At 27.0% G+C, this 11909-nt stretch overlaps 3 pseudogenes; 1 reads left to right on the forward strand and 2 right to left on the reverse strand.

Annotated features, from left to right (window-relative positions):
* Nucleotides 1-2088: 2088 nt before the first annotated feature.
* Nucleotides 2089-3295, forward strand: LOC138348741 (uncharacterized; annotated as a pseudogene).
* Nucleotides 3296-3681: 386 nt separating this feature from the next.
* On the reverse strand, nucleotides 3682-6985 carry LOC138348742 (uncharacterized; annotated as a pseudogene).
* Nucleotides 6986-7212: 227 nt separating this feature from the next.
* On the reverse strand, nucleotides 7213-11015 carry LOC138348555 (uncharacterized; annotated as a pseudogene).
* Nucleotides 11016-11909: the final 894 nt, after the last annotated feature.

Below are 11909 nucleotides of genomic sequence, written 5' to 3' on the forward strand. Positions count from 1 at the left end.
AAAAGAGGTAAAAGTAGAATGGTCATAGATTATCGTAATCTAAATGCTAAAACCAAAACATACAATTATCCAATACCAAACAAAATAGATCATAATATTACATTAGGAATAAAATGGTTAGAAAAAGTTAAGCCATACAACATAGAAAATAAACAATTAACAATAACTTGTCAAAATAAGAAAATAATTATAAAAAGGACAAAATGATTAATGAAAATATTTATACTTGAAAAAATTATAGTAGAAAGATATTACAACAGATATTATACACCTATGATAGATACAAGAGCAGAAGCGAATATATGTAAATATAATTGCTTACCAGAAGATAAATGGGAAAAATTAAAAACACCTATGGTAGTAACGGGATTTAACAATGAAGGAAGTATGATTAAATACAAAGCAAAAAATATAAAAATACAAATATGGGATAAAATACTAACAATAGAAGAAATGTATAATTTTGAATTTACTACAAAAGATATGTTATTAGGAATGCCATTTCTAGATAGATATTATCTACACATAATAACAAAAACACATTGGTGGCTTACTACACCATGCGGAAATAAGATAGGAGCAAAAAGAGTAAATAATAAACAACGAAAAACTATGGAATGGATAAAAGGAAGTGAAAAGATAAACCAAGAAATGGAAAATATAAATAATAAACAAATAACGCAATTAGAAATTATTATATTTGCTATAGACAAAGTCAAATTAATTAATGAACAATTAGAACAATTATATAGTGAAGATCCATTACAAGGATGGGAAAAACATAAGACAAAAGTAAAAATTGAATTAATAGATGAAAATAGTATAATAACACAGAAACCATTAAAATATAACTTTGATGATCTAGAAGAATTTAAAATACATATAAATGAATTGTTAGAAAATAATTACATACAAAAAAGCAATAGTAAACATACAAGTCCAGCATTTATAGTAATAAAACATAGTGAACAAAAAAGAGGTAAAAGTAGAATGGTCATAGATTATCGTAATCTAAATGCTAAAACCAAAACATACAATTATCCAATACCAAACAAAATACTAAAAATAAGACAAATACAAGGATATAATTATTTCAGTAAATTTGACTGTAAATCAGGATTTTACCACCTAAAACTAGAAGAAGAATCTAAACAATTAACAGCATTCACAGTACCGCAAGGTTTCTATGAATGGAATGTTTTACCTTTTGGATATAAAAATGCACCAGGTAGATTCCAACATTTTATGGATAACTGTTTTAACCAGCTAGAAAACTGTATTGTATATATAGATGACATATTGTTATATTCTAGAACACAAGATGAACATATAAGATTATTGGAAAAATTTATACATATAGTAAAAAATGCAGGTATAAGTTTGAGTAAAAGAAAAGCAGAAATTATGAAATCACAAATAGAATTTATAGGAATACAAATAGATAAAAATGGAATAAAAATGCAAACACATATAGTACAAAAAATAATTACTATTGATGAAAATATAGATACAAAGAAGAAATTACAATCCTATCTAGAATTAGTAAATCAGGTAAGAGAATATATACCAAAATTAGCAGAACATCTAAAACCATTACATAAAAAACTTTAAAAAGATGTAGAATATCATTTTGACAATAAAGATAAAAAACACATAGGAAATATTAAGAATTTATGTAAAAAACTACCAAAACTATATTTTCCTGATGAAAATAAAACATTTACTTATATTATCGAAACAGATTCAAGTGATCATAGTTATGGAGGAGTTTTAAAATACAAATATGAAAAAGAAAAAATAGAACACCATTGTAGATATTATTCAGGATCTTATACAGAAGCACAAATAAAATGAGAAATAAATAGAAAAGAATTATTCGCATTATATAAATGTTTATTAGCATTTGAACCATATATTGTTTACAATAAATTTATTGTAAGAACAGATAACACACAAGTAAAATGGTGGATAACGAAAAAAATAGATGATTCAGTTACAACAAAAGAAATAAGGAGACTAGTATTAAACATACTAAATTTTACATTTACAATTGAGGTAATAAAAACTGACAAAAATATGATTGCAGACTATTTATCAAGACAGAGTTACGCAGCCAGGACAAGATAATGTTATGGAAAACATACTCAAAACCCTGACTACACTTTGTACAAAAGTGGACAGTATGGGCTTGAGAATTCAAAAGCTAGAAGAAAAGGAAGAATCTACAAGTCAGCAGCATGACTCTAAAAATGCGGAGCTACGTCGTTCGGCGGACGGTAAAAAGCCAGAACTAGAAGGAGACGTTGGGAAACTCCATAAAACCCATAACAATGTTTGTTCAGATACAGCTGCAGGTACAAGTAAAAGAACTAGTGAAAAACCAAAAAACACAAACTTAAACCAGTTATTTGCAAAACCATTTACCCAAAAACCACAAATGCAAATACCAGCAGAACCACAAACATAAACCTATGCAGTAAGCCTACAAAACGACAAAAAAAGATATAACTATATTACCCAATCTTACATTGAAAACATATACAAAATCCAAACATACCTAAACCTAAACCCAAGATCTACACAAACAAAAAATCCCGAAGAAGATTATATAACCCAGAAACTACAAGGATATAACAAACTTATTGCACAACCTAAGACCAACCCCAACCTAGTAAAAACATGTTATAACTACGGACTACTAAATACAGTATACACATATACCGGAGAAGAGATAGTCGGAATACCAGAATTACATAGAGCATTTCTGACATATAAAAGAATTACCAAAGGAAATTTATTCTATATAAAATGTTATACAACACCAGCAGAGATATTATACGAAGAGATAAAATCACCAATACAGGTGGTAAAGATAGGATTAACAAAAGATATGATTATTCCAGAAGAAATAGAAAAACAAAATGAGATACCAAAAGTAGAAATACCAAATTTTTATGCAAATAAAAGAATAATTGGTATAGCTACGATTATACAAGAGCTAGCAAACAATTATTTAAATGGCAATGCTATTTGGAGTTATTATGCAAGAGATCAGGTAATGATATATGCAAACTCCAAAGAATTAAGAAAATCAGATATGGACGAAGTTCAAAGATGGATTTTTTCATTATTACAACCAGAAGAACAACCATCTACGAGAGCTTTGAAGAAAGGATTTATTTCAGAAGAATTATTAGTAAGGTATTGCAAACTTATCAGCAACAAATATCCAGACCACAAATGCTCCAAATGCAACGGAGAAGACAATGTGATACCTACAGTTGATTTAGGATAAAAAAAAAATAAAAAAAAAGGAGTTATTATTGTTGGCTAAATATCAGCCATATGTATAAAGTAAGAGTCTTTTATTTTTGTCGTGTTGCGTCGGCTATAAAAAGCCAAATTGTATAAAAGTCGTAAAGTAAATAGTTTGTCGGCCAATCATGAAAAAAGTTTGTCGGCCAATTATGTAAAGTAGTAATAGTAAGTATTTTGTTTTCTTGTGTCGGCCGAATATAGAGAGGCCAAGTGTAAAGTATGTGTCGACCACTTTTGGCCAAAAGTCTATAAATTTTGTGTATAAATAGAGGAGCTTTCCTCATAAATAAAACACACCTTCATCCTTACATCTCTCATCTTTCTGAATACTCTCTCTTTACGCTTCCATCTCCTTTTTTTTTTTTATCCTAAATCAACTGTAGGTATCACATTGTCTTCTCCGTTGCATTTGGAGCATTTGTGGTCTGGATATTTGTTGCTGATAAGTTTGCAATACCTTACTAATAATTCTTCTGAAATAAATCCTTTCTTCAAAGCTCTCGTACATGGTTGTTCTTCTGGTTGTAATAATGACAAAATCCATCTTTGAACTTCGTCCATATCTGGTTTTCTTAATTCTTTGGAGTTTGCATATATCATTACCTGATCTCTTGCATAATAACTCCAAATAGCATTGCCATTTAAATAATTGTTTGCTAGCTCTTGTATAATCGTAGCTATACCAATTATTCTTTTATTTGCATAAAAATTTGGTATTTCTACTTTTGGTATCTCATTTTGTTTTTCTATTTCTTCTGGAATAATCATATCTTTTGTTAATCCTATCTTTACCACCTGTATTGGTGATTTTATCTCTTCGTATAATATCTCTGCTGGTGCTGTATAACATTTTATATAGAATAAATTTCCTTTGGTAATTCTTTTATATGTCAGAAATGCTCTATGTAATTCTGGTATTCCGACTATCTCTTCTCCGGTATATGTGTATACTGTATTTAGTAGTCCGTAGTTATAACATGTTTTTACTAGGTTGGGGTTGGTCTTAGGTTGTGCAATAAGTTTGTTATATCCTTGTAGTTTCTGGGTTATATAATCTTCTTCGGGATTTTTTGTTTGTGTAGATCTTGGGTTTAGGTTTAGGTATGTTTGGATTTTGTATATGTTTTCAATAAAAGATTGGGTAATATAGTTATATCTTTTTTTGTCGTTTTGTAGGCTTACTGCATAGGTTGATGTTTGTGGTTCTGCTGGTATTTGCATTTATGGTTTTTGGGTAAATGGTTTTGAAAATAACTGGTTTAAGTTTGTGTTTTTTGGTTTTTCACTAGTTCTTTTACTTGTACCTGCAGCTGTATCTGAACAAACATTGTTATGGGTTTTATGGAGTTTCCCAACGTCTCCTTCCAGTTCTGGCTTTTTACCGTCCGCCGAACGACGTAGCTCCGCATTTTTAGAGTCATGCTGCTGACTTGTAGATTCTTCCTTTTCTTCTAGCTTTTGAATTCTCAAGCCCATACTGTCCACTTTTGTACAAAGTGTAGTCAGGGTTTTGAGTATGTTTTCCATAACATTATCTTGTCCTGGCTGCGTAACTCTGTCTTGATAAATAGTCTGCAATCATATTTTTGTCAGTTTTTATTACCTCAATTGTAAATGTAAAATTTAGTATGTTTAATACTAGTCTCCTTATTTCTTTTGTTGTAACTGAATCATCTAATTTTTTCGTTATCCACCATTTTACTTGTGTGTTATCTGTTCTTACAATAAATTTATTGTAAACAATATATGGTTCAAATGCTAATAAACATTTATATAATGCGAATAATTCTTTTCTATTTATTTCCCATTTTATTTGTGCTTCTGTATAAGATCCTGAATAATATCTACAATGGTGTTCTATTTTTTCTTTTTCATATTTGTATTTTAAAACTCCTCCATAACTATGATCACTTGAATCTGTTTCGATAATATAAGTAAATGTTTTATTTTCATCAGGAAAATATAGTTTTGGTAGTTTTTTACATAAATTCTTAATATTTCCTATGTGTTTTTTATCTTTATTGTCAAAATGATATTCTACATCTTTTTTAAGTTTTTTATGTAATGGTTTTAGATGTTCTGCTAATTTTGGTATATATTTTCTTACCTGATTTACTAATCCTAGAAAGGATTGTAATTTCTTCTTTGTATCTATATTTTCATCAATAGTAATTATTTTTTGTACTATATGTGTTTGCATTTTTATTCCATTTTTATCTATTTGTATTCCTAGAAATTCTATTTGTGATTTCATAATTTCTGCTTTTCTTTTACTCAAACTTATACCTGCATTTTTTACTATATGTATAAATTTTTCCAATAATCTTATATGTTCATCTTGTGTTCTAGAATATAACAATATGTCATCTATATATACAATACAGTTTTCTAGCTGGTTAAAACAGTTATCCATAAAATGTTGGAATCTACCTGGTGCATTTTTATATCCAAAAGGTAAAACATTCCATTCATAGAAACCTTGCGGTACTGTGAATGCTGTTAATTGTTTAGATTCTTCTTCTAGTTTTAGGTGGTAAAATCCTGATTTACAGTCAAATTTACTGAAATAATTATATCCTTGTATTTGTCTTATTTTTAGTATTTTGTTTGGTATTGGATAATTGTATGTTTTGGTTTTAGCATTTAGATTACGATAATCTATGACCATTCTACTTTTACCTCTTTTTTGTTCACTATGTTTTATTACTATAAATGCTGGACTTGTATGTTTACTATTGCTTTTTTGTATGTAATTATTTTCTAACAATTCATTTATATGTATTTTAAATTCTTCTAGATCATCAAAGTTATATTTTAATGGTTTCTGTGTTATTATACTATTTTCATCTATTAATTCAATTTTTACTTTTGTCTTATGTTTTTCCCATCCTTGTAATGGATCTTCACTATATAATTGTTCTAATTGTTCATTAATTAATTTGACTTTGTCTATAGCAAATATAATAATTTCTAATTGCGTTATTTGTTTATTATTTATATTTTCCATTTCTTGGTTTATCTTTTCACTTCCTTTTATCCATTCCATAGTTTTTTGTTGTTTATTATTTACTCTTTTTGCTCCTATCTTATTTCCGCATGGTGTAGTAAGCCACCAATGTGTTTTTGTTATTATGTGTGGATAATATCTATCTAGAAATGACATTCCTAATAACATATCTTTTGTAGTAAATTCAAAATTATACATTTCTTCTATTGTTAGTATTTTATCCCATATTTGTATTTTTATATTTTTTGCTTTGTATTTAATCATACTTCCTTCATTGTTAAATCCCGTTACTACCATAGGTGTTTTTAATTTTTCCCATTTATCTTCTGGTAAGCAATTATATTTACATATATTCGCTTCTGCTCCTGTATCTATCATAGGTGTATAATATCTGTTGTAATATCCTTCTACTATAATTTTTGCAAGTATAAATATTTTCATTAATCATTTTGTCCTTTTTATAATTATTTTCTTATTTTGACAAGTTATTGTTAATTGTTCATTTTCTATGTTGTATGGTTTAACTTTTTCTAACCATTTTATTCCTAATGTAATATTATGATCTCCTTGGTATATTTTGAATTGTATTATTAAGGGTATTCCTCCTATAATTATTTCTTTTTCTGTTGTTTCTTCATTCGTGTTTACTATCTCACTAGGTAGTCCAGTGCATGTATGTCCTGTTCTTACAATTTCTTCTTCTAATACTAACTCTCCTGTTATATAATTTTCTTCTTGTCCTGTATTTATTAATATTTTATATTTTCTTTGGTCTATTATTCGTGTTATGAAATAATGATATGGTGTTATTTCTTCTTTATCTAATAAGCTTTGTGGAATTTCATATTTTCTTTTAGATGTACTCATCCTCGATGAGGTAGCTCTTGTCAATGTATTTGGTACGCTTGAAGTGCTTAATCTTTCTTTTACTATCTCTAAATCTTCTTCTATATCAATTTCTTTATAGCTATAGTCATTATTGTCTATTACAGTAATTATTTTTTCAAAAGGATTTTCTATTTTTATTTTATTAATTTTATTTCTTGCTGTTATTTTATGCTTTGTTGTTAATATATATAAATTTTTACATCTTGCTGTAAATAATTTGCTTCCTGGTGCTAGTTCTATTCCAGACATTTTCCAATATAGAACTAATGATCTATCTATGTTTTTATCTGTTAATGATACTGTATAATTAGCACTTATTGTAAATTTAAATTTTTGATATATCAAGTTTCCTTTTACTGCACTAATTACGCTTTTTTCTATAGGGTGTACAATTCTATCATCTGCTAAATATATTTCTATAGGTGTATCTATTCCTTCTCTAAAGCAGGCTTTTATTAATATTTCTGTTCCTCCTAAATGTACATATTTTATTGGTGTTTTAGCTTTTATATCTTGTATTTCTTTGTTTATCATTCTTTTATTTATTATAGATTTATATGCTTTTCCTCTTGTGTATTTGCAATCTATGATATGTTCTTTTTGGCTAACTACATAGTATTCTTCTTTTTGTCTTTTAAACCAATTTCTTAAAATAGGTATTTCTAATACTTTTTCAACACTTAAATCTAATTCTTTTCCTTTTATTTGTTCAAATATCGTATTATCAAATATAATTTTCTGTTCTGATGATTCTTCATCTTGATATTCTTCCTTAGATATTATTTTTATTTCATTTTCAGACATTATATTTCTTCATCTGTTTCATTATTATCTATGTTAATATTTTCTTCTTCATTCTCAGTTTCTATATCTGATACTTCATATATACTATCATTTTCACTTAATTCATAATCTATGTACTCTATTTGCATATATTTTTCATTATCTATAATTAATTCTGCTATTTGTTTTCTTTTTGGATTTTTGGGTAATTTACAATCTTTAGCTATGTGTCCTATCTTTCCACAATTATAACAAGTACATTGGGATATCTTTCTTTTTGGTCTGTATGGTCTTTTTATTTTATAGTTTTTTACATAATACCTTCGTCTTGGTTGTTTATATTTATATATAGATTTCTTTTTTCTATAATTTTTATATCTTTTAGATTTTTGTTTTTTAGTTGTGCATCCAAATTGTGGTGCCATTTTATTTTTGCAACATGATAAATTTTTATTTAGTACTTTTTCCATTTTTAATTTTTCTTTTTGGTTTTCACATAGTTGTATGAACCATTGATTTAAAAATTTTATTCTAGATCCTAAAGTATCTACCATTCCTTCATTATTCCAATCCTTTATTACGTTTGTACTAAATGGTTCTGGTAATTTTGTATAATATTGTTTTCTTATTTCTTTTGCTTCGTCTAAATTGTATTTAGCTTTGTAATAATATTCTTTAAATGCGCAAGTATATTCTTCTAAGTAACACATTTTACATTGTCATAAGTTGTCTATTTATTATTTTTTCTCTATTTTGTTCTCTTATATCTGTAGTCATGCCTCCAAATTCATTTCTTATTGCTGATTCATATTTATCTAGTATATCTATATTTGTTGCTGATGCAGATCCATCCATTTTCTTATCATTCCTAAGTACTTCTAAACTTTCCGAGGGTAGATTTTCTATCCATAATTTTGTTGTTCCTACAAATGTTCTTTCTATGTATCTTGGTGTTTTTGCTGTTTCTATTTTATTGTCTATTAACTGTTTAGACATATTTCCTATCCATATTAATATTGCTTTATTTATATCTGCGACACAATCTAAATCTAAAAAATTGTATTGTTCATTTGCTGGTTTAGGTGTCCAATTTTTATTTAATCTACTGTTCCATATTGCATTATTTCTATCTGATTGTTGATAGCTTTCTGTATAATAAGTTGGTGGTGTCCTCCTAGGACTAACTCTAGGACTATTTCTGGGACTATTATCTGGGGTTTTAACTCTTGACGTACTAGGTCTATTCATATCTCCTGTGTTTATCTCTAATTTTTTCGGTTTATTTATCTTTTCTAGAATTTCTGTATATGTTTCACTTATATCACTTATTTCTGATTGTTGGTCATTTTCATTTCCATCTATTTCGTTTACTTCAATATCTTCATTTAGATCTTCATTTAGTTTTTGTTCCATTTGTTTTATTTCATTTTATTAATTCTAGCTCTTTATCTTTTTCTTTTTGTTTATTTTCATATAATAATTTTAACCTAGCTAATTCTTTTTCTAATTCACTTATTCTTGTATTTTTTATTTCTTCTAAATTTTGTACTTCTTGTTTTGCTTGTGTTTTTATTTTTTCAATTTCTCTTGATTTATCTATTTCTTCATTTTCTTTTGTTATTCTTACCATAGCTGTTAAACTATCTTCTAATTTTGCTGTTTCTTTTTCTAGCATTAAATATAAGTTATTTCCTATTTTCTTGTATCTTCTTCCTAAATTTGAAAATACTATTTTTATTATCATTCCGTCTTGGTTTTCATATGTTTTTTCGTCTACTGCAAATTCTTCTTTGTTCATTATGATCTATGTATTATATTATGTTGTAATTCATATTCAAGACAATCTAATTCTAATTCTAACATTAATATATCTTTTCTTTGTGCTAGTATTGATTTATTACATACTCCTGCTAATATATTTTCTTCTAACCTTCTTTTTCTATGTTGTAACTCTTGTTCTTTTTCAGTTATTTGTTCCATTATTTTTTCTATTAATTGTTGTTTATATTTTTCTTCGTTCATATTGTTTCTTTAAATAGCAAACATATTTGTATTCTATTTTTGAAATTATATTTATCAAATGATCTTTTTTATCATTTTCTGTTTTGACTAGTTGTGATAATTGATATTCTATATATAAGGATCTTAATTTTTTCCATATTTTTCTTACCTTTTTATCTATTTTAGTTCTTTTTATTTTAGTATTTTTATTTTTATTTATCATAACCTTTTATATAATATTTTAAAAAGCTTACTTAATTTATCTGGATATCTAACCCTTTTTAACCTGTAATTTCTACCATATCGCCTTAGCCAATGTTCAGTCATATTTAATCTCCAATATCTAAATCATCATATAAATCATATATGTCATAATAAAGTTCATCTTCTATACTTTGTATGGTTAACTCAGTCCAACCTTGAGTTGTTATTTCTATTATCTCATATGTTAATAATTTATTATAAATTTCTCTTTTTATATCAGTATTCAAATTTTTTAGTATATAGAATAATAATATCTTATAATCAACATCATCGTTTAATAGGTAGGTTTCCATTTTTATTATTTTCATTTTTCACTAAAATTTTATTCCTTTCAACCTCTTAATAAATTATACTTGCTTATTATGCAAAAATAATGATTTAATAATCATCTAGTCTGGTCACTACTACAGCTTTCTTCTTTGATTAGTTACCCTAACAGCGCCTCAACTTTGTTTACTCCCCTAAACGGCCTTCTCTGCCTACCGGTTTCAACCTTAGGATGGCATAGTCTGGGCATACTTGTTCGAAGAATATTTCTGTAGAAAACTTTCTAAAGATGGTTATTATAACATTATTCAAACATGGTAAACAATTATAATTAACAAGAGATTTTCAGGAATAAATTAATTTAGCTACTCATGAATATAAAATGGTATACCTGTTCTTGTAGATCATCTGTCATAGTTGATTTGTTTTCCATAGTTATTTAATTAACTAGCTCTGATACCAATGTAGGAGATGAGGAGATGGAAGCGTAAAGAGAGAGTATTCAGAAAGATGAGAGATGTAAGGATGAAGGTGTGTTTTATTTATGAGGAAAGCTCTTCTATTTATACACAAAATTTACAGACTTTTGGCCAAAAGTGGTCGACACATACTTTACACTTGGCCTCTCTATATTCGGCCGACACAAGAAAACAAAATACTTACTATTACTACTTTACATAATTGGCCGACAAACTTTTTACATTATTGGCCGACAAATACAAGATATAAAAGCTAAAACACCAATAAAATATGTACATTTAGGAGGAACAGAAATATTAATAAAAGCCTGCTTTAGAGAAGGAATAGATACACCTATAGAAATATATTTAGCAGATGATAGAAGTGTACACCCTATAGAAAAAAGCGTAATTAGTGCAGTAAAAGGAAACTTGATATATCAAAAATTTAAATTTACAATAAGTGCTAATTATACAGTATCATTAACAGATAAAAACATAGATAGATCATTAGTTCTATATTGGAAAATGTCTGGAATAGAACTAGCACCAGGAAGCAAATTATTTACAGCAAGATGTAAAAATTTATATATATTAACAACAAAGCATAAAATAACAGCAAGAAATAAAATTAATAAAATAAAAATAGAAAATCCTTTTGAAAAAATAATTACTGTAATAGACAATAATGACTATAGCTATAAAGAAACTGATATAGAAGAAGATTTAGAGATAGTAAAAGAAAGATTAAGCACTTCAAGCGTACCAAATACATTGACAAGAGCTACCTCATCGAGGATGAGTACATCTAAAAGAAAATATGAAATTCCACAAAGCTTATTAGATAAAGAAGAAATAACACCATATCATTATTTCATAACAGGAATAATAGACCAAAGAAAATATAAAATATTAATAAATAT

The sequence above is a fragment of the Solanum lycopersicum genome, chromosome 5 (genome assembly GCF_036512215.1).
Source record: "Solanum lycopersicum chromosome 5, SLM_r2.1".
NCBI classification, from domain to species: Eukaryota; Viridiplantae; Streptophyta; class Magnoliopsida; order Solanales; family Solanaceae; genus Solanum; species Solanum lycopersicum.